Consider the following 436-nt stretch of genomic DNA (forward strand, 5'->3'; position numbering starts at 1 on the left):
TTTTGCTGGGTAAAAAACTGGCTGGACAGCCGGACCCAGAGAGTTGCGGTGAATGGAGTTCAATCCAGTTGGCGGCCGGTCACGAGGGGTGTTCCCCCGGGCTCAGTGTTGGGGCCGGTCTTTTTCAGTATCTTTAGCAATGATCTGGATGAGGGCATTGAGTGCACCCTCAGTAAGTTTGCAGACGACACCAAGTTGGGCGGCAGTGTTGATCTGCTCGAGGGTAGGAAGGCTCTGCAGAGGGACCTGGACAGGCTGGATCGATGGGCCGAGGCCAACTGTATGAGATTCAACAAGGCCAAGTGCTGAGTCCTGCACTTTGGCCACAACAACCCCGTGCAGCGCTACAGGCTTGGGGAAGAGTGGCTGGAAAGCTGCCTGGCGGAAAAGGACCTGGGGGTGTTGGTCAACAGCCGGCTGAACATGAGCCAGCAGT

This window comes from Pygoscelis adeliae, unplaced genomic scaffold, assembly GCF_000699105.1.
Source record: "Pygoscelis adeliae isolate BGI_AS28 unplaced genomic scaffold, ASM69910v1 Scaffold286, whole genome shotgun sequence".
NCBI classification, from domain to species: domain Eukaryota; kingdom Metazoa; phylum Chordata; class Aves; order Sphenisciformes; family Spheniscidae; genus Pygoscelis; species Pygoscelis adeliae.